Source organism: Martes martes (assembly GCF_963455335.1).
Source record: "Martes martes genome assembly, chromosome: 6".
In the NCBI taxonomy this organism is placed as follows: Eukaryota; Metazoa; Chordata; class Mammalia; order Carnivora; family Mustelidae; genus Martes; species Martes martes.
In genome coordinates, this window is record NC_137893.1 from 136,415,721 (window position 1) to 136,437,592 (window position 21,872).

The following is a 21,872-nucleotide window of genomic DNA, read 5'->3' on the forward strand; positions in this document are numbered from 1 at the left end:
CAAGAGTGAAAATAAACATGACTGAGCAATAAATTAGGATCTCCTTTACTCTCCTTCTACCTCCCACATGCCTGGGTTTTGCACGGGGAGAAATATAGTCCATATGGAGGTTTTGGCGCAATCGAGACCCACTCCTCACCCTCTCTACACATGCCCTCCCCCAGGTGACTTGGGGCCCAGGCGTCCAGGGCATTGGATAAACATGAGCCGATGCAGATGGAATGAGCAGATGTCTGGAGTCCCAAGCCCAGGCTGGGAGGGACAGACAGTGAGAGTGAGTGGGAGGCCTGGAGGGGAACAGGCACCCCGTTTTCTTGCCCATTCCCCTGATCCCCGAGTGCCAGTGGTGGAAAGAAGTGCTCATTCCAATACCTGGTGACTCTCCTCAGGCTTCTCGGGGTACGACGACTTCCAGACTTAGACAAAAGCATCCAAGTCCAAGCAGCTTGGCATTCACCTAATCCCATCTGTCCATGTGACGGATGAGAAAACGGAGGCCGAGAAGCTTTAAAAAGTTTGACCAATCTCATCTACCAGCTCATTGCAAAACCAAGTCTCCTTCTTTCTAGAGTGGGCCTCCCATTTTTTATATTTGCCAGCTCCCACGGGACGACCGAAGATCATTCATCCAACTTTCCATTAAACACTCACTGTCTGCCAGGCTTTGGGGTGGGCATTCGAAACAGTAAGAGTTTTCCACGGCAATAATGAAAGTTCTATCTGCAGATGCAAAAAAAAAAAAAAAAAATTATGGGAGCTGCTTGCCCTTTAACAATAAACAATTGGTAAGCATCTACTATGTGCTGAGTTCAGGACTAGCGAGGCAGAAGGGAAAGAAATGGACAAGGCACTCTCCCTTCCCTTCCTTGGGGTACTCCTGGTTGAAGTCAAATTCCACCAACATGGATAAACAGAGAGGAGAGTCAGACCGTGAATTAACATGGGATAAACACAGATAACAAATAGACAAGATTAAATATTTAGATTATGTGTTGGCCAGGGGTTAAGTGGATTAATGGAGTGATGAGTTGGGCAGAGTTATGGGATTTCCATGTTTAGACAGGGTGGATTAGGTTGTCGAGCATATGGAAATGCAAATCGAAACTGCTATCATCAGCATTAACACTCTGTATTCAGTTCCGGAGGTGCCTTTCCGACTGAGGGCAGAAGGTGCAGGACAGACCCTGTCTCGCCCATCTTTACGACATCCTGGTGAGTCAGAGAGCCAGCCCTGTAATTCCCAGGCTCCCGGTGAGGCAACAGATCCAGAGGAGGGAGTGGAAAAGTCCGTAAAACCTAGTCTACCCGGCCCCTCTTGCCTCCGATCCGAGTACCTCCAGGGCGGTTGGGCAACACGGACAGGCACCGACATGATGACCCACTGCAACACAGCCCTTTTGATCTTCTACCTCAAAGGAGGAGACGGTGTGAGTTACCTTGTAATTACTGCCCAAGTACTTCAAATGTGCTTTGCATTCTCCATAGAGCGTAAGTTTCTTAAGGGCAGGGACGTCGTACCCCGAAGGCCCCCCCGTCACAGCAGAGCCACGGAACCCTGGGGACCCAGCAGATGTTTTCCACGTTCTTACTGAAGGAGTGAAAGGTCTAGAGAAGAAATTGCAGGAGGAGATGGTCACGCTCTCACCACAGCAGCTATCTCTGCCCTTTTGCTTCCTGCCCTGCATGCCTCCTCCCACACCCCCCCGCCCGCCCCCCAGTGACACTGGATCCTGAAACAAGTTTCTGCCTGGTCAGTGACTCATTTAGACACCCCTGGAATCATTTGCCGCCCCTACCATCCACAGAAAGGGGTTATTCATGAAGATCGGTGAGAAGTGCCCGGAGATCTGGCTCTTCTGTTTTTCTGGACACACTCGCCCGTGTGTCCCACGCATACGGCATGACAAAGAACAAGGGAGGGCCAGGTATTTGGCTCCAACGCCCAGTCTGTGCTCCTTCCTTCTTGGGACTTTTCTCCCAAACCCGACACCTGCTCACTACCCAGAAAAACTGGAAGGTAGGTCCTCTTTCTGAAGTTGTTCACACAAGGGGCATCGTGGAGGCCGAGGGGGTTGTGCGGTGGACTCTCAATTTCCACTTGGCTCATGATCTCAGGGTTGTGAGATCGAGCCCCACACAAGGCTCCATGCTCCAGGGGTATCTGCTGGAGCATTTCTTGCCCTCTGGCCCTCCCCCTGCTCCCTCTCTCTCTCCTTCTCTCTCTCTCTCTCTCTCTCAAATAAACGAATAAATCTTTTTTAAAAATTGTCCACACGATGCTTCTGCCTAACATCATGCCTTTTAAACCACATCTTGCCTGTCCTCCAGGCCCCTGGCGTGGGCCCGTATTAATTTGCAAAACCGCTCTCAGAGAGATAAATGGAGACATGGTGACACGGAGACATCTGGGTTTGACCCTGGGTCCTGCCACTGTATTGGTAATAGGACAGTGGATGCTTTTGATTGACGGATGACAAGCAGAGGCCCAGGGACATTAGACAACCTACCTTGGAAACTAGGCTTCGGTCCCTCACCTCTGCAAAGAGGGACCCACTCTGGTCCATCTCAAAAGTCTATTCTAGCTCCGCATTCCTGACCATGGTCTACCTTCCTGCTATGCTCTTTCCCCTGTAAACCCTCTCTCGTGAGATACGGTGAGGAACCTCCCCTCCCCAGGCTGGGAACCGTTCCAGCCTTACCAGGAGCCAGGTTCAGACAAATGCTGCCAGCGGTTGCCGGGTGCGGGCCGACAGGCTTGTGGCCTTTATACACCCTCCTGTGGCGTGTGCTCAGCCCACGTTCTGTTTCCCTGTTTGAGTACCCATCATGGCCACGCTACTCAGAACTGAACTTGATTCCTGACCCTGGACCATCTGTTCCAGCCACCCGTCCTCAGGCTCCTGCCAATTCACCTGTGTTTCCCCCAAGGAAAGGGCGCTTCCTCTGCCTTCTGGACTCTTCCAGCCCACTGCCCCTGCCCCTGCCCCTGCCCCAGATTCCTCTTGAACTCTAACGTGCCTCTCTGGTTCACCCTGACCTAGGCCATTCCCTCTTGCCTCCTGTGCCGTTTGCTCAGTCAATGAGAACACAGAGCCCCGGAGTTCTCAGGATGTCTAAAGGCTTCAAAGACAACTCTATCGCTGTCTGGGTGAGTTGACAATAAAAACGGTGGGCTCAGAAGGGCTCTGGCCCTCCTTGGCTGTGTGAGGGCAATATTTCAAGGGTAGGAACTGGGAAGTCCCTCAATGGTTAAAATATTCCTTGAAAATACAAACTGGCAGACTGAATTCATTATTGTGGATTCTTTTTTTTCCCCCCCTTTAAAGTAGAAAAAACATTTTTCAAGACTCGGGTTATGTGCTTTAAACATTGTCCTGACATCTGTTCTTTAAAAGCACAATAGAAAGCATGCTTTCAACTACAAACACAGATAAAATATGGAAACACAGCTCTGCCTTTCTGGGCTAGAGACATGCTAAGTAATAGGGATTTGCATGACTAAGCTTCTACTATGCTGACTTATGCAAAATTCAGGAGCAAACCGATCATTCTTCTTAGTTTGACAACGTTTAAATGAGAAACAGCCTTCACCCTGGGTCTGAAGACTGGTGAGCTCACATGGGAACCTGATCGCACCCAATTTAATAGCAATTTTAAAACAGATCTATCTAAATATTAAGCCTCCTTAACTAATAGTGATGTAGGCAGTGATTCTAATTATAGGAACAAAAGGTCAGTGGAGATCAGACCAAGGCACAATTCATGTGAGATTTGGCTCAAGCTGGTTTTTAAGATCTCACCTTTCATGGAAAGAAAGAGAGAGAGAGAGAGAGAGAGAGGGAGGAGGCTGGGTGGCTCAGTCATTATGTCTGCCTTTGGCTCAGGTCACGATCCCAGAGTCCTGGGATCGAGCCCCGCATCTGGCTCCCTGCTCCGAGGGAAGACTGCTTCTCCCTCTGCCACTCCCTCTGCTTGTGTTCCCTTTCACGCTGTCACTCTCTCTATCAAAAAAGTAAATAAAATCTTTTAAAAAATAAGGAAGGAAGGAAGGAAGGAAGGAAGGACAGAAGGAAGGACTAAGGAGGAGAAAAGGGAGGAAGAAAAGAAGGAAGACAGAACCTGGAACTAATGAATATTTATACTGAAACTTATTTTATGCTAAGTTTTTGTAGCAACGTTTTCTCTTTTCCTTCAAGATGTGCTACCTTGTAAGGATAAATGAATTCTCAAAAGCTTAGTCAGTTAAACACTACCGTGACAGCATCTGTTTTGTTATTTTCAATGACAATAAAAGTGGATTAGGGGTTCTAATCAAATTATTTTTCCCAAAACATCAATTACCTACCCAAAAAAAGGCTCAGATTCTGAATTTCCTGAATCAGCCTCAATTTCAAATTTTCTGTTGCCGTTTCACAATAAGTAATTAAAACATCCTGGAAATTCTTAGTTGTTTGTTTATTCTCAAGGCGCGGGGGAGGGGGGTGGGGAGGGTGCATCCGATGTCACTAAAACCTTGAGTTAAATGGCACAGCCTGATGTTGATTCGGGAAACAGTCATTGCTCCGACCTTGAGAAAGAATCTTAGTGGCCCACTCACACCTGCATTGTTTCACAGGACGAAACACAGCCAACCCCCAGCCTGGTTGGTCCAGCCTGAACCAGAATCATCACTGGCTTTCCCAAGTATTTCCCCATGTTGTGGATTCATGTTGCTGGCTGCTGGTTCTGGTTCACTGCTAGAACTGGGTGTCCTTCCTCCCAAAAGGAGTCACTGGCCAGTCACACCAGAGACCCATTTCTTAGAACCTCGCAGAAAAGACTGGTTTGCAGATTGCTGAGCCTGTGTGGAGCCTCTCCTGGGCCCTAACGCCCCCCTCTCCATAGGAGCAGCAACAGTGCTGTAAGAAGAAATGGTTGGCCCCAAGGGTCTGGGGGGTGATGAAATCCATGCTGGTGCTTTGAAGGATCCACCCTCCCGCCCGCCCAGGTGCCCAGGGTAGGCAGGACTTTTGAAGGAGCAAAGGAAGCCCAGAACAAATAGAAACACCTGTCTTCCAGTCAACCTCCAAAGATTGGACAAATGTATCTCAATGATCTTGGCGTTCTGAGGACCAGCAGCCCTTCCTTACGTTTTCAGGACTACATGGGTCTCCAAGTCCCTCCCATCAATGCTTCCCAAAGTATAACATGCACACGAATCACCGGAGTCTCTGGTTAAAGCACAAACTCTGATTCCCAGGTCTGGGGTGGGACCCGAAGTTCTGTATTACAAGCTTTGGAGGACCATGCTTTTTTTTTTTTTTTTTTTTTTTTTTTTTAAAGATTTTATTTATTTATTTGACAGACAGAGATCACAAGTAGGCAGAGAGGCAGGCAGAGAGAGAGGAGGAAGCAGGCTCCCCGCTGAGCAGAGAGCCCGATGCGGGGCTCGATCCCAGGACCCTGGGATCATGACCTGAGCCGAAGGCAGAGGCTTAACCCACTGAGCCACCCAGGCGCCCCTGGAGGACCATGCTTTGAGTAGGTTTCTTCATCTGTCTGCGCTGCTCTAACAGAAGACCATGGACTGGGCAACTTCTAAACATAGTTCTGGGGTTAGGAAGTCCAAGGTCAAGGTACCAGCAGACTCAGTGTCTGATAGGGTCCTGCTTCTTGTTCCTTCCCACTGTGTCCTCCTCACATGGTGGAAGGGGTGAGGAAGCTCTCAGAGGTCTCTACTATAATGACACTCACCCCCTGCACGAGGGCTCCTTCATGACGTAATCACCTCCCAAAGGCCCATGTCCAGATACCAACACCTTGGGGGGTAGGATTTCCACATACGATTGATGGGGAGACAGGGGAGAGACACAAACCTTCAGTCCAGAACAGGTAGAAGAGAGTTCTTACAGAAAACTAGGAGTGTGGGGAAAATCAAAACAAAACAAAAGTAGGGATGTGGAGAAGCTCACCCTGGACAACTAATGTTGGTCAAATTACCAGCCCTGGGAGGTGGCTCCCAAGGAGCTAAATTCAATTAAATTTAGAAAAATTAAATCAGTGAAATTTCCTGCCTCCATGTGTTGCAGAGCACATTCAAACTCATTTCTTGTGATACATGCTTGCCCGCTAGTAAGTTTGAGCTTTAAAACAGCTGTTACCCATCAAAATAAATTAGTCGGGAAGGACCAGCACTCCACGTGAGCACCCACAGGGCGTCTGCGGCATCCCCGTGTCATCCAGGGTCTGCCTCTAGCCGACCGGGCCCTCCTCACCTCACCTTTATCATCACAGCCCAGAGATCATCGCAAATGGTTCTTCTGTTAAGACAGTGCTTTTCTTTTTTTTCTTCCTTTTTTTCTTTCTTTCTTTCTTTTTCTTTTTCTTTTTTTTTTTTTTTGGTGCTGTTGTTTTTCTAATGGATAATCTCTTTTTTAATTTTTTTAAAAAGCTTGTATTTATTTATTTGAGAGAGAGAAAGAGAGAGCACAAGCAGGGGTAGGGGGCAGGGAGAGAGGGAGAAGCTGACTCCCCGCTGACCAGGGAGCCCAATATAGGACCTTGGGATCATGATCCCAGCTGAAGGCAGATGTTTAACTGACTAAGCCACCCAGGCCCCGCACGGACGATTTAAAAAAAAAATGCTTTTAGGGGCACCTGGGTGGCTCAGTGGGTTAAGCCTCCAACTCTTTGATTTCAGTTCAGATCGTGATCTCAGGGTCTTGAGATCGGAGCCCTACCCCTGGGTGTGGAGCCTGCTTAAGATTTCTCTCTCCCTCTCCATCTGCCCCTCCCTGCTTGCTCTCTCAAAAATAAATAAGCATGCTCTCTCAAAAATAAATCAATTAAATAAATAAAATTAAATATACATTTAGAACCATTTCATAATCTCATTTTTTCCCTACTACCAAGTTTAAACTCGTAGGTAAATAATCCTTTACTGTAGTACCAGTTCCAAGTGTCAGCTAGATATTAGACATTGTGCTAGGTTCATTACATACACATCATCTCATTTAACCACCATGAAAGGCAGGTATCATTAGTCTCTTTTTAGAGCTGGGGAAATTGATTCTCAGGGAGTCGAAATGACTTGTTCAAACTCAGTTGCTACAAAGTGGTTGAACAGAAAATTAAAAACTCAGGTCCATTCGCTTCATAGCTGTTTTGTTGGCTGGTTGGTTTGAGGCAGAGCCCACTATCCCAGAGTGTTCTTCCAGGTCCATAAGTGGCCTTTAGGACCATCCACCTCCTTCAGGCTTCACTTCCCAATGAACCATCATACCTTTTCCAAACAAAATAGGAGACTATTCTGTGTCAGAAGATTAATTCACCCTTCTATTAATATCCATTTGGAGCCTTCCCAGAAAAGGGAAGACTGCTGTCTGAAGCCTCAAAAATACTTCTGATCCTTGATTCATTTTAATTTTACAGATTTCTAATGAGAATTCATGAGCCATCTCTAATCCATTTGGAGAGGCTTCTCCAACAGAAAATTCGCTATTCTAGAGGGCTGAACATAGCTTCCTTAGAGTTTAAGACACTGTGAACACCACCAAGTTTACCCTCAGTAATGTGTCCAGATGACATTCATCCTTCTCATTAAGAAATTTTCCAATGAGGGATACCTGGGTGGCTCAGTTAAGTGTTAAGTGTCTGCCTTTGGCTCAGGTCACGATCCCGGGGTCTTGGGATTGAGTCCTGTGTTGGGCTCCTTGCTCAGCAGTGAGACTGCTTCTCCCTCTGCCTGCCATTCCCCCCTGCTTTGTGCTCTCCTTCTCTCTCTTTGACAAATAAATAAATAAAATCTTTTTAAAAAAAAAAAAAGAAAGAAAGAAAGAAAGAAATTAATTTTCCAATGATGAGAATTTCCCTCATCCTTGAAACAGTTGACTTTGTTAGGTGCTCTACGGTAGGGACCTTGACTTGCTCCTAAAATCATTAGTTTTGGACCACTTGTCTTTCAAGACAAATGTAGGTATTCAGGGCACAGATTGTCACTGCCCTGGAGGGCAGGTCGCTCGGGCAGCCAGGGAGACCTACATTCAAGTGGGACTCTGCGACTGACCAGTTGTCAGGCAAGCTACCTTATTTTTCTGAGTCTCAACTTACTTACCTGTAAAATATTAATAATGATAGTTGGTCATAAGGCTGTTTGAGAATTAAGAGGGTATCCTATGAAAAGTACCTGGCCCGAAGTTGCTACTCAATAAAATGAATGAGAGGCCACTCACGAGGTAAAGGATTTTAGTCTTTATGACTTTAACACTCCGTTTTATATTGCCTGAGTAGAGTGATTGGTGGGGGGGAATCCCAATCACTTTTATATTTCTTTTCCCATTAGCTAGCAATCCATTTTCTGGCAAACCTTCAGGTCCTTTCAATCTTAGTAAGGCTGAAAGCCAATAATAATCACCTGGAAAGAAAGAAAGGAAGAAAGAAAGAAGGAAAGAAAGAAAGAAAGAAAGAAAGAAAGAAAGAAAGAAAGAAAGAAAGAAATCTTATCCATCCAGGTACCATTAATTTTAAGATTATAAATCAGCCCATGTATGGGTCAAGCTAAAATTCTGCCATTCTTCTCAGATGGTGTGTTGGGTTGTGTCTGTATCACATTAGGTCTTCTCTAGATGACCCCTCATAGCGCTTTGAAAACTGCTCAGAAAGTACACGTTCAGCCTGTGGTTTGCCCACAACTGTGTACATCATCTATCCACATTTCAGTGACACTGCATCGGTCCCCTGTATTGAACTCTTATCCCACAATCATTCAAATCTTACATTATAACCCAGGTTCTGCTCTTCCTTCTATTGTATCAGAGTCATCTGGTTAAGGAAATCTACTTTCCAAGTCTGAGTTCAAATCCAGGTCAAAATCGTCCCTTCCCCCCTCCTCACCCGGCTCTCCACCAACCCCTTCCTGAGGCCCCCAGTGCTGAGCTAGAGAGAGCCAGGCGCAGGGTTGAATGATTGAATGAATAAATGAGCAATTGTTCCAGCGTGTTTGGGCACTGTGTCAAGTGTGCTCGGACACAGGCCATCTGCTTTGTATCTTGACACCACGCGGTGTTTGCTTTTGTCGTTTCTCTTAGCTCCTTCCCACCAAGCACCAGCACGCTTGCCGCCGTTCCTTCATTCCGCCTGGCCAGAGAGCGCACCGTAGGTCTCGAGCTGTGACAATAATTAGCCATCCTATGACACGAAGTCTGTGGACGAGGGGAGAGAATTGCAAAGGTGGAAACAGAACTCAGGCGTCCTTACCCTCAAAGACGTTGCTGCAGGATAAGCTGCACACACCTCAGAACGGCCCCGATGACCTTTATAGCTTTGATGTCACTTCACATCAAGACACTTAGGCTCAGATGCTCTCGTTCCCGGCCACTCGGAGTGTGTGGTCGAGCCGTCAGCAGCCACGTCTGGTGGGAACTTGTGAGCGAGGCAGAGTCTTGGGCCCCTCGCCAGATGTACTAAACAGGCATCTTCCTTCTATGAAAATCCTCAGGGAATGAAAACATTGCTCGTCTGGGGGCTACACTTTGAACAGCAAGGCTCTCGATGACAATGGTCCCCGAAAGGAGTCACACGTGGTCATATCTCTAAACCTTTGGTCATATTATTCCTTCTGCTCGTACTCCTCCTTTCCACCTTCTCTCTGTGAATTCTACACGATTTCAGTTCCTATGTAGAAACCACGGAGCACCGATCTCAGCACTAAGCGAAAGAACGGCTTGGTTATCCGACTCTACACCTTCTGTTGTAATGACTCGTTTCTATGTGTTGGTCTCTCCAGGGCTGAGTCGTTCAACAAGAAGAACCACGTGTATTCACCATCCAGCAAAGCTCATGGAATAATGATTGATGCTCGCGGGGCGGCGTCTGGTGGCTCAGTCAGTTGAAGCTTCTGACCTTGGTTTTGGCCCATGTCGTGATCTCAGGGTTATGAGATGGAGCCCCGAGTGGGGCTTTGCACGCAGCCCGGAGTCTGCTTGAGAATCTTTCTCCCTCTGCCCCTCCCCCTGCTCACCTCCTTGCTCACTCGCGCTCTCTCTCAAATAAATAAATAAAATCTTAAAAAAAAAAAAAAAAAAGACTGACACTAGCCCCATGCTCTTTGCCATTTTCACATGTTTAATAGGTTCCAGAAGAAGCCATTTGGTTTAGAAAACATCCTACCAAATTTCAACTTGTGACGCATTTAGCAAACGTCAAATGCCTACCTGCTTGCTGAATGACAGACCAGTCTTGACACGGAAACTTAAGAGCGTGTGTATTTCCGTATGCCCTCAAAGATATGCTGCAACGGGAAAATGGTCTGCTCGTGATCATCTTTGGCAGGTGATTGTAAATTGCAGAGAGTAAATGTAAAGGCTGATTTGTAACCCATCACTAGGAGCCTTAATGGTCCAAAACAGGCCCTTACAATGTTTTTCTTTCCTAGTCCAGGAGCACACAACAACAAGCTTTGTGGGGAGGTAAGTCGATATCCAGGAAAAAAAAAAAAAAAAAAATTTAAAACACACTTCGGGAATTGAAGGCATTGAAATAAATCATAAATTCATCTCATTTCCTGCTTCTCACCCCAACCTCATTCACGACTATGCTCTAACAGCTTGGTTTGAAATGACTACCACGATGAAAATTTCCTTCTTTCTCAGGGCCCCAGCCAAACCCCACTGAGAATGAAAGAACTATGCAGAGGGATGGTTGAAATTTCCCATAAGTTGAATTTTTTATTACAGCAACTGCTGCTTTAAAAGCCAATCCTAATGCATATGGCTTACAAATTATTGCCTCATGTAGGGAAAGCAAAATTATCTTTCTCCAAGTAGATGTGCACTTGACCAAATGCTATGGGGTGGTTTACATGCCGAGAGCTGAGATTCTCTAACTGTTGGGGTGCCCACGGAATGTACCACAGACAGTCCCAGGACATTACATATCTGTGCGTCCTTTGTCGCCGCGCTCTATGATTGTCCTGGGCTACAGGGATTTAAGTTTGGGGGCTCGTCACTGACCGTAAATAGCTGGTGTGTGTTTGAGAATTTTAGGTTGAAAGTGAACTCCAAGGTCATTTCATATAATGCTTGAATCATGTAAGGAACATCCCTGCCAAGTGGTCATCCAGCTGAAACCAGAATACCTCCAGTATCAAGGAGCCCAATACCTCTCAAAGCCCATAAGTTCCTCGAGTCCGAATGTATGTACTTGGCCTTCTCTCCATGTTTTCCTGTGCCCGAACATTGCCCTGCAGCCAAACACAGGCTCTGCACATACCCTGAGTTAGACTTGCACCTTCTCGCTCTCTGCGTCCATTAGTTAGCGTTCTTTGGCTTCATGCAACAGACCCCAACTCTTGTTGCCTTAAGCAAACAGGGAATCTGGGGGGGAAGAAACGAGGGGAAAGGGAGAGTCAGGCCCTAGCAAGGGCAGACACCTGAATCTAGGCAGCAGGAGCACAAAAACAGCGTTTTTTAGAATCCCACCAACGGCATAAATCAGATCTCGTCGTTTCCCACCTTAGAAACTCTGGGTTCAAGCTCCAAATCCTGCTTAGCCTAGATGGATGCCACTCCTTGTCCAGAGAAAAGCCAACACCTCTTAGACCACATATGGCAGAGATGAAGAGTCTTCCAAAATAAAGGGGGTGCTGTGCCCGGAAAAGGCAAAAACAATGCCAGACTGACAAAAAAATGAACATTTATAAACTCCCATTTCTGCTTTTGCTCAAACCCCAAAGGACCTCTTCCACCCACCCAGACAATTCTAACCGGCAGCCTGGACACCCAACTCCCCTCCCCTTCCTGGCACTCACTGATCTGGTTGCCTCGTTTGCTTGCACACATCATATGTCTCCCACCTAATCTCTTCCCAGGCAGGAACCAGACCTTTAGTTCTTTTCTCTGCCACAGGACCTACATACAAAGTACGTGCTTCCGTCCTCTTGCTGTTTTCCAAACGATGCTTTCCAAAACAGCAGAAAATGTCTCACTTCAAGAAGATGGACACCCCCAACACAGGGTGAATGGAGGGTAGGGAAGCAGTGAATTACCCCGATCACTGATGTGTGTGCGCTCAAGATTCCTTCGTTTTAGGATTTTATGGCATATGGGATTTCTATTATTTAAATGATTATTTCTTTTTCATGATTGGAGTGTTCAATCCAAATGCCTCACCCCATTGATGTTCGTCCTCTGACGTTTCAACGCCTATCCCCATTCTCTCACTCAGTCAACAACCGGTCATTGTGCCAGGATCCAGAAGCATAAATATGTCTCTGCCCTCAAGGAGCTCATCACCCTTGATGAGCAGAAGGGATAGAAGGGTGAAGCGGGAACTACAATATGGGAATCTGTCTGCTAGAGGTATAGACTAGGTGCCCCTCTCACCCTCTAGATCAGAGCTTCTCAAAACACATACTCAGACTTACTGCAACAAACTCGGTCTTAGACCTTCTTATACCGCAGACCCCTGGCCCCATGCCTATGGAGTCAAGCATTTAGCCTAGTGCTTGGAGCCTAGGAGTTTTTAACAAGCTCCCTGAGTGGGTTTTATGCCCATATCATATATTGAGACCTCGTACTCTAGCCATTAATTCTTGAGACTTGAGGATACTGAATGCCATCATAGGGATATTCCAAAGCCAAACAAAACAAACGAACAAAAACAAAAAAACCCTACTAAAATCCCAACAAAACAATGTATAAACTCAGACGAGCTCATCCTCTCATGCAGTGAAACTTCCACTCAGTATCAAACTCATTTTCCATGACTCATGGTTATGGGCATACATCGTTCCATTATTAAACCCCAAAGGAGAACAGCCTGCTTGACAAGAAGAGTTTCAGACTGGCAAGCCTCTAGAGTCCTGCTTGGTCCACGCCTCGCTAAGAACATTGCTCCAGAAGCTAGCATACCCTGATTGCATAGCAGGGTCGCTCTCAACTCTACTCCCCGTAATATATGTCAACCGATCATAAACGGACCCCATGAGAAGTAGGGTTTTCTGACAAAGGGGAAGACGTGGCAGTTGTAATATGTGTAATTATTATTAATATTATTATTAATAGTATCTTTCAACATGTGGTCATTTCTCACTGGACCTCAAATCCACTGCACTTGCCCCGTCTTCTATTTTGAGTGCAGCGCAAAGAAGGGCTGGAAAATGTGCTCTTGGCTCAAAGGATAAGGAGGAAAAGCAATCTAATTTCTTCCTTTTCTTAAAGCCCCGATAACTACCCCCTCAAAAAAGTTTTTTTAATTAAAATAAAAGTTCTGACTGTCTTTCCTCACTCCCACCCCAAAGGTTCTGTCTTTCAAACAGCAGGTCCCAAATTTTCAGTGGACAATGGAACAAGCCTGGCCTCGGAGGTTGGTGCTCTCGGGTTTAGCCGCACACTGCCTCTGAGACAGTAGGGGTGAATCACCCACTTCTGCATGGAGGGTCCTCGTCTGTCCAGTTCTGGCACCTTCTACCCTACCTCCAGAGTTTGGGTCTGAGAAAATGGTGCATGGATATAAAAGCGTTTCACATACTTTAAGTCAAGCTTCTTACCCAGGAGTCCGTGGACCCAATCCCCACACCCCCTCCCCCCTTGGCCTTGGCCTTGGCCTCAGGATCTTAGTGAACATCCTGATGTTATAAATAAAATCGGGTGTGTATATACACATGTGCTTTCTTCTGGGGAGAGTGTCCGTAGCTTTCATCAGATTTTCAAAGGAGTCTATGACCTAAATTAGTATCCTGTTCCTCTTTACTCTGTAATTAATTACCAAGTGTTTATTGAGCCTTTACCATGGAATCTGTCATTAGTGGTGCAGCTAACCCCGCTTCTCTTCTAACCCTTGAGCAGCCAAGGAATGTTTACAGGGTTTATATTGGTTTGGGTTTCACTTTATAGGAGGGAGGAGGTGAGGGTCGTGTATGGAGAGACGCCTGAGAAGCATTACCTCATCTCTGGGGGCATCTAAGCCCACGGGGCTCCCTCCCCAAGCCTCCGGCAGAGCAGAGTGTGAGGCTGTCAGGCTCATTCTAAGTCAGTGTAACGTGTTTTCCACTCCAGCAACACCTAGCATATGGCGTGTGCACTGATGCTTATGAAAACAGTGATTCATCCTTAATCCTTAAAAAAAAAAAAAAAACACAGTCGACCCTATGTGGCCTTGGCTCTCCTCCCTGAATGCCCTTCTGTTCTCCAAAATGTCTGTGTTGTCACCTGCTTCCACCTTGTCCTCTCTGCTCTGCAGCTCTACCTCTCTGGCGGGCTCCTTCCAGCCCTCTGACCTCCGTCTCCTCTTTCTGTTGCGCTTTCCTCTGCTTCCTTGCCGCTTCTGGAGCCTCCCAGCTGCACATTCTCAGCCCTCTCTGTAGTGTCAAGACCTTTCCTCTCGCTTCCACCCCTGTGTCTCGCTGGAATGTCCCCTCCCCTCGCAGCCCTCCCACACCTCCCTGCTCTTTGCGTTCAGGATCCTTCCCTAGCCCCTGCCCCTTCAAAGGAAAACCTCCCCATCTGGGGGAATGGGGATGTGGGACGGTGAAGGAAGACGTAGGAGAGCTGGACTATGGAATTAATGAGGATTTGTGGGATAGAAACATCGGGAATCGCTGACTTTTCCTCTCGTCTGATTTATCTCACAAGGTCTATTGTTTGATGCCCCGCAGGGCAGAAGGCAAAGATGTTACATTCTGAGAAAAGACAAAACCTCACCAGTCTTGTAAAAAGTGAGAGAAGAGAAGAAAAGAGAGACAAGAAAAAAGAGAGGGGAAGAAAAAAGGGAATATGCCAGGGAACAGCGGGGAGGGAAAGAAAGTATCAGTGATCTTTGGTTTAACTCTGCTTAAACCAAAGCAGATCTTAATCAATGGGTAGGGTGAGGACAAGCAGCCAGTCACCAGCAGTGAGGTTTGGGATTAGCGCAGTCTCGAATTATGCAACAAGGTGTGTCCCAAACATTCGTTGTTGCTCAGAGCTCAAAACACGTTTTCAAAAAAAAGGAGGTATGATTCAGAGAAGTCAGAGAAAATGGAGTGAATCCTGGTTCGATGTAACCTTGGGCAAGTAACAACCTCTCCGAGCCGTCGTGACAAATAATGATGTCTCTCAAGGACCTGGCATACAGTAGATGTTCAATAAATGATGGCTATTATTATTATTATTATTATCATCATTGAAACCCTGCTATATATGGCAGTTAGAATCACAGGGGAAAACCACCATAGTTAATAACCTGCAATCTATCAGAAATAAGACAACAAAAACCTAGCTGTCATATATATTTACCAATGCTTCCAAAGGAAAATATCCAGAATTTACCCTCCAGCAGTTTGAGCGAATGCTTCTCCAAGTACAGCCATTGCTGACATCTGTGCCCAGGCAGTATCATGGCCAGCTAGGGGTGGGGGGAAGGGAGGGTGGGTTGGCCCCAGCAGGTCGGGGTAAAGAGAGTTGACTGTGTATGAAGTGGTCAATTTCTGGGGCGCCTGGGTGCCTGGGTGGCTCAGTGGGTGAAGCCTCTGCCTTCAGCTCAGGTCATGATCTCGGGGTCCTGGGATCGAGTCCTGCATGGGTCTCTCTGCTCAGTGGGGAGCCTGCTTCCCCACCCCCCCACCCCCGCCCTGCCTGCCTCTCTGCCTACTTGTGATCTCTGCCTGTCAAATAAATAAATTAATTAATAATAAAGTCTTTTAAAATATATATTAAAAAAAAAAAAGAAGTGGTCAATTTCTGAGCCCCAGTTCCTCATCCACAGGAATATACCCTGTACACAGGCTGGAGGAAGATAAAAAATTGACCAGTGTACCAAACCTGCGTTTTCTGGAACATGAGCTCCCTAGAAGTTTAAAAGGTGTTACCAAACTAGGGAATACTGGATCATGGGGGAGGTCCCACATGTCACCGGGGTATGTAGAAACATGCAAATTTGCAGTAATCTACCAACATTTTAAAGGCCCACACCCTTTGACACAGCCATCCTGCTAATGAGAAGGAAGGGAGAGATTAAACTGATTTTCTTATGCAGGACTGCTTTAAGACAGGAATGTGCTGTGTAACTTTTCCCAGACATATTGAAACCCAGGCCCCTTTTTCTGGTGGAACACCTCCTGGGACTAGTGTTCCAAGGAAGACATTTGGAAACACTGAATTAGAGCATGCGTGTGTGAGCTGGTACAGATGGTAAGTCCGTAAGCCTTTTATTTTCTTCGGATGGTCCCAGGATTAGCCCTACACCTCCTCTTCCATCACCACCATCTGTTCCTTATGACCCACGTCTCTCTCTTCCCTGGCCTGCTGCAGGATACGATACCGTCCATTCCCTTGTCTCCTGCCCTCTTGTCTCTGAGGTATGGAGTCGCTTAGAAGTTTTCCAATGATCTTTACTGCTTATAGCAATGGGGAATGAAGAACAAAAGGTACCTGGCTGGTTGGGTCACTGGAGCATCTGACTCTTGATCTCGGGGTCCTGTGTTCAAGCGCCATGATGGGTGTAGAGGTTACTTAAAAATATATAAAAAAGCTTTTTAAAAAAAAGTGAAGAACAAAAACATTTTCTCCTCCAACTCCTTTTTATTCACTTCCCTTTACTCTTCTATATGGAATGGCAAGGCCAAATGCAGATAATAGAGGTAAGCCTCGCTACATTAAAGATGCAAAATAAAACGCATCTACATTTCAAAGAAAATTAGATAATAGATCGTGGGTCTTTCAACAGAGAAGTCAGAGGAATGTGGACTGTAGACTGAAAAACCAGTTGGAGAACCAAGAGGAATCTGTGAGAAGTAGCTTGGAGTGACCTTCCCTTTGCTGTCCTGACTCAGCATTAGTCTTTTGCCCCAGGGTCTGATGTGGTGCTGCCGAGTGGATGCGGGACTGGCCAAGGGAGGAGGGGGTGGAGGAAGGCAGGGAGGTGGTGGGGCTTAAAAGGGAAGTGGAGGGCTGTGGTAGACAACGGAGCATTGTAACTGGTTGGTGTCTGTGCAGAGGACGTCTGAAATAAATCCCTGAATGAATGAATGAATGAATGAACTACTGAGTAAATGAATCAACTGGACATAAACTGAGAAGAAGTCAGAAAACCACAGTATCTTCACATTGGAAAAATAAAGATCCCGGCCAGAGTTGGAAGCAGTTGAGGAAGGCTGCCTTGCTTGACCAGGTTAGCTGGTCTCCTGTCCCACCCAGCAGCAGAGAGACTCTCCCTAATACCTACCTTGACCACTTTTGTTCTCATTCTTCCTCCCAGCCTTGACTCCTAGCGGGCGTGTGCAGTCCTAGCAGCGTTTGTCAATAGACCTGAATTCTACTCTCATCTGCCCAGAGAGGCATTCTCCATCTTTTTGTTGTTGTTTTTCCCTGAACCATTGCTTGTCTCTTCATCTTGGTGGTAGTGATCTTCACCAACTAGCCCATCAGGGGTTTGGCACAGTGCCTCTGAAATTCCTGGGAGAACTATGAAACAAGCAACCAATGGAGACTCAAAGTATTCACTGTACACAGCTAAAAACATCAATATTTACAAAGGACTCCAATTAGCATAATTAATTGTTGTGGGGCGTCTTACAGAAAACCATGGAATGCGACTCTACTGACGGAGGAAGGACACAATCTGAGAAACACATGCAAACTCTGACACACGGAGTGAAAGGGAAAAGTTGTTTCACCAAGAAAGATATATTTAAAAGTCAATATATTTGTTTAAGTAAAACATAGTCAGGAAGATAGATCTTTAACAAGCAAACGAGGACCTGCGTTCAAAGCCAAAGGTAAAATTTTTAAAATTATCCATTGAATCCAATTATGCACACAATTTTACTACATTTTATTGTAAATAATAGAGTTAACTGGAGACTCAAAGTTTTTTCAGAATAAAAATATAAGTTCTTGGGGTGCCTGGCTGGCTCAGTGGGTTAACTCTCTGCCTTTAGCTCAGGTCATGGTCCCAGGGTCCTGGGATCGAGCCTCACATCGGGCTCTCTGCTTGGCAGGGAACCTGCTTCCTTCTCTCTCTCTGCCTGCTCTGCCTACTTGTGATCTCTGTCTGTCAAATAAATAAATAAAATCTTTAAAAATAAATATATATATATATATATATATATATAAGTTCTTCAGTTCTTAAAAGTTTAACTTATGATAAATGTCCTTTTAATTAAATGTAGTTAAAGTGATGGAATTTATTTATTTATTTTCAAGAGTTCATTTTTAAGCAATCTCTACCCCCCATGCTACCCCTCAATGTGACACTTGAACCTACAACCTGGAGATCAAGAGTCGCCCACTCTACTGACCAAGTCAGCCAGGTCCCCTCAGAGGGCTGGACCTGAAAAAACTAACAAAAGGGAACAAAAATAACAGGAAGAATGAAGGTTTGAATGTGTTTATGGGTAAGTGGAAGTCGTGTTTTTCTAATTAAGGATGAATTAAGGAATATAATACTGATTGAAAAAGCAACACATGCTTCTCCAGAGCCTGCTCAATCTTATTTTTTTTCCTTCTAATATTCTTTTAATCTTTAAAAATCTTTTAATTTTCCTCTTCTTCCTTACTGAAAGATAACATCTACTTTTTCCAATCACTTCTGTTGGGTAAGATTAATGAGTTCAAGGGAAGGTGATCCTGGACAATTCTGCCTCCAGCTGTGGCAGATTAATTTGTAACAGACCAACACTCCCCTGAGGAACAATTGAAAAAAAGTGGAGATGGGTGTAAGGAGCCTGTCTGAGGGCATCAAAGAGGTACCAAGGCACCTAGGACCCGAAGGGGCGAAACTCCAGAGGGAAGGGAATCTTAGGTGTGACCCTCGTATTTACCAGCTGAAATATTTTTTTCTTTTCAGGGCATTTGATGATTCAAAGCGGCAGGATGGAGGTCAAGAAAAAAGAAAAACCAGTAATCAGTGCATTATCAGTTAATGTAGTGATTTCATAAAAATAAGTCTAAAGTCGGCCAAATGTATATTCCTAGCAGCACTCAGAAAGGTACCACCGAACTTTCGAAGCGAACACTCCAATGACAGTGTGCTGGGCCTTCATTTGGAGTTGTCACTTTCCTTCTGGACCATAACCAGAATTGACTATTTTAAAACGCTAACAAAATAAACATTATAAGTTACCTTGGTGAATAATCAAAGAACTGAAGGTAAAGAGTCCTACAAATGAACCAAAGGCATAAGGAAGGTGTGGCAGGTTGGGCGTCCCAGAAGCAGGGGCTGAGATGGAGTTTGGAGGTACATAGTGTTCGAGGACCACTACCTGAGAAAGGTTGATGGGAAGAATGGCCGGAGGTAGAAGTAGAGGAGGGGGATTGTGGGTTCCTATTTCAACTAACCAGGCAAGGAGCTGTAGAATAAATATTACCCATCTGCATTGGACCCCCGTAGGGCCAATGTTCCCAGCAATCAGTCATGGGATCCAGCCTGCCCTGATGGGGCATGGCTTTGGGCGGGGTGGTTCTCTGCAGATAAAGCAGACCCTGGGATGCAGACGGCTAGAGACCTTTTACTGCCCACCCTCCCTGCAGCCGGACAGCAAGTCTTTCCCTGAAGGAAGAGCTAACTCACACACCTCCGTGTTTCCCAAAGCAGTGGTGGCCAGGAAAACAACAGATTACACTGAAGGGGAATGGAGTCGGGAGGGGGATGGTGCCACCCAAGCACAAATTCATTCATTTGCTAGGCCCCAAACATTCCCTGAGCACTTAATCGGGGCCTAGAACCCTCCTGGGGACTGCGGATGTAGAGACGAGGCTCACAGGGGCCTATCCGTGAAGGACCTCCATTCAGGAGGGAAGGGCGAGGTACGGCAGGAAATGCTCTGAGAGAAGAGAGCAGGAGGGTCTGAGGGACAGAAGAGGCACCTCCCCAAGTCCAGGGGGGGCCTTCATACCTTCCCACCCAAGGGCGTTCCAGGCAGGTGTGTCTGCCCTCTAAGGATGCCCAAGCTGCTGCCTATGGGTGAGCATACTCCTGGTGATTTTTTTTTTTTAAGATTTTATTTATTTATTTTAGAGAGAGAGAGAGTGCCCAAGCACAGAGAGAAAGGAAGAAGCTGACTCCCTGTTGAGCAGAGAGTCCAATACAGGGCTCTACCCCAGGACCTTGAGATCATAACCTGAGCCAAAGGCAGACCTTGAACTGACCGAGCCACCCCGACGCCCTGACTCCTGATGATTTTTATGGAAAAAGTAAAACATAGGGGCAAAGATGACTTAGCTGCCATCCCCAATAATCATACGGGGGCGGGGGGGGGTACCACCATCAACTTTCCTGGGCTTTCATCTATAAGAAAGAGGAACTCTATTTTAAAGAAGAAATTAATTCCTGTGAAATGTGTTCACTGAAATCACAAAACTTGGTCAGGATTATATACAATCTGAGCTTGGTTTTCCCAGTTGTACACGGCTCAGTAAGTTAAATTTACAGAATCTGCAGAAGGAGCTAAGAAGGGGGCTATTTTTGTCTATTTTGTTCATAGCTGTATGCCAGCTTCTAGAGCAGTGCCCAGTACGGAAGGCAATGCAGTGGGATTCAGAGAGCCAGTTACCGAACGGCATAGTCACCTCCTCTCCTTTTCCTTTCCCCCCCACCTCTTTTCCAGGCTCTCCAAACGCAGCATGACTTCTGGGCTAAGGCTGTGCATGCAAACACCTGCGGTGGCTTCTTCAAGTGGCCGGGGCTTCCTCATAGCATGGTGAGCATCCAGGGACAGAGAGAGGGGACCAGACAGAAGCCATATTGCCTGTTGTGACCCCATCTCAAACCCATGCCACTTCCACCACATTCCACTCGTCAAAGCGATATCCAAGTGCAAAGGCATAGCACATAACTTCCCCATGGAGGAACGTCAACATCATGTTGCAAAACGATCATGTGGGGACACACACACACACACACACACACACCCTTTGGAAATTATCCTCTGGGCATCTGTGGTGCCTGGCTGGCTCAGTTGGTGGAGCGTGCCACTCTTGATCTTGGGGTTGTAAGTTGGAGCCCCACATTGGGTGTAGAGATTACTTAAAAACAAAATCTTAAAAAGAAAACAAAAGGAAAATACGATCTGCCATAACCCTTGAAACCTTCTCCTGAGTTCACATTATCAGACATCCGTACTCTAACCTTCATATCCTTCATGCAATGTTCAGGAGATCTGCAATGGAAAGAAGAAGAGAAGGGCACATGTTCCCGTTCCTGCCCAAACTCAGAATTGGGGGCGCAAAGGGAGCGTGGATCTCAGCAGGTAGAGGACTCATTTGGGCTCTGTGTGACTTGGGAGCAGAACCACATACAACGGTCCTCTCTGTCATCTGTGTCTGCATTCCATTTCTAGCCCTTTTCCCACCTCTTTTTCACGTTTTGTCATGCTTGCTTGGTTTGTTATAAAGAATAAATCATCTTGCGGAAAAAAGACATTACTGTAGCGTTAAAACTCCAGTTTTATTTACTTATGGACAATGCTTGTGATATCATTAGGCATTTTAAGCTGGGGGCACCTGGCTGGCCCGGTTGGTGGGACTTGAGACTCTTGATCTCAGGGTCATGTGTTCAAGCCCTGCATTAAGGGTAGAGTTTACTTTAAAAATTTTTTTTAAAAAGATTTTAAGCTGAATTCATTTGTGCTAGATGGTTCATTTGATAGAAAGTAGAATTTCAGAGGCACCTGGGTGGTTAAGCGTCGGACTCTTCTCTTTTTAAGATTTTATTTATTTGACAGAGAGAGAGAGATCACAAGTAGGCAGAGAGGCAGGCAGAGAGAGAGGGGGAAGCAGGCTCCCTGCTGAGCAGAGAGCCCGATGCGATGCGGGGCTTGATCCCAGGACCCTGAGACCATGACCTGAGCTGAAGGCAGAGGCTTAACCCACTGAGCCACTCAGGCGCCCTGGACACTTCTCTCTATTTCAGTTCTGGTC

General features: G+C 46.2%; 1 long non-coding RNA gene across 1 annotated transcript; it reads left to right on the forward strand.

Annotated features, from left to right (window-relative positions):
• Positions 1 to 1,360: 1,360 nt before the first annotated feature.
• On the forward strand, positions 1,361 to 10,043 carry LOC308344682. The gene is made up of 3 exons (XR_013967006.1): positions 1,361 to 2,017; positions 3,042 to 3,148; positions 9,764 to 10,043. It is a non-coding gene; the product is annotated as an uncharacterized lncRNA (long non-coding RNA).
• The last annotated feature ends 11,829 nt before the right edge of the window (positions 10,044 to 21,872 follow it).